Source organism: Octopus bimaculoides, chromosome 28, assembly GCF_001194135.2.
Source record: "Octopus bimaculoides isolate UCB-OBI-ISO-001 chromosome 28, ASM119413v2, whole genome shotgun sequence".
NCBI lineage: Eukaryota > Metazoa > Mollusca > Cephalopoda > Octopoda > Octopodidae > Octopus > Octopus bimaculoides.
In genome coordinates, this window is record NC_069008.1 from 12426777 (window position 1) to 12427797 (window position 1021).

The window sequence follows — 1021 nt, forward strand, 5'->3', positions numbered from 1 at the left end:
CTTGCCGGGTCTTCTCACGCACAGCACATTTCCAAGGAGGAAGAGGGAGAGACAGATAGAAAAAAGTGAAGGGGAGAAAAGGGAATTTTGAGTAAGGATGAGAAAGAAAACGAATGGGGGAGAGAGAGAGGTGGGAAAACAGTAAAGGAAAGAGTCGCATCGATTATATTAAGAAAAAAACTTACTTGGAAATGGATGCGTGGCGTTCAATCAAAAAATAATATAAATAATATATAGACACATATGTACATACATACGTATATATGTATATAGCTATGCATATATGGGTACAGGACGTCACAAAACAAACAAACATGAAATATGAAGATAACGTTGGGTACACAAAAAACGGGTTCGCGGAGGTAACTACCTTCAAACTCTTATCTTGTCCTCCCATCTACCCCACCGCCTCGAAGCTCAATGTCTGCACCCCTCACGCCCCAACGATTTACTTCCTCCCCAAAATCCACAAACCTAACAACCCTGGCCGCCCCATCGTCTCCACCTGCAACTGCCCCACAGAACTTATCTACAAATATCTCTCTCACATCCATGACACTAACCATGCTCTTCATCTGTTCAACTCTTTCTCCTTCCCTCTTGGCCCCTCCAAACTTCTCTTCACTCTTGACATCAAGAGCCTATATATGTTGATCCCACATCAAAACGGGCTTCTTGCCCTCAAACACTACCTGGACCTTCAACCTAACCTCCAACCTGACACATCCACACTCTTTCGTCTGGCTGAACTTGTTCTCTCCCTTAACTGCTTCTCATTTGCGGGTGATTTTTACCAGCAGACTCGGGAATGGTCATGGGAACGAGAATGGGCCCCAACTATGCGAACCTGTTCGTTGGCTATATTGAGGCCCAAATATTCTCAAGATTCACTGGTCCCACACCCGAACTATACAGTCGTTACATTGACGACTGTATCGCTGCGACCTCGCTCTCCCGCGAACAAGTAGACTCTTTCCTCTCTTTTGTAAAATCTTTCCATCCTGCCCTCGAATTCTCTTGC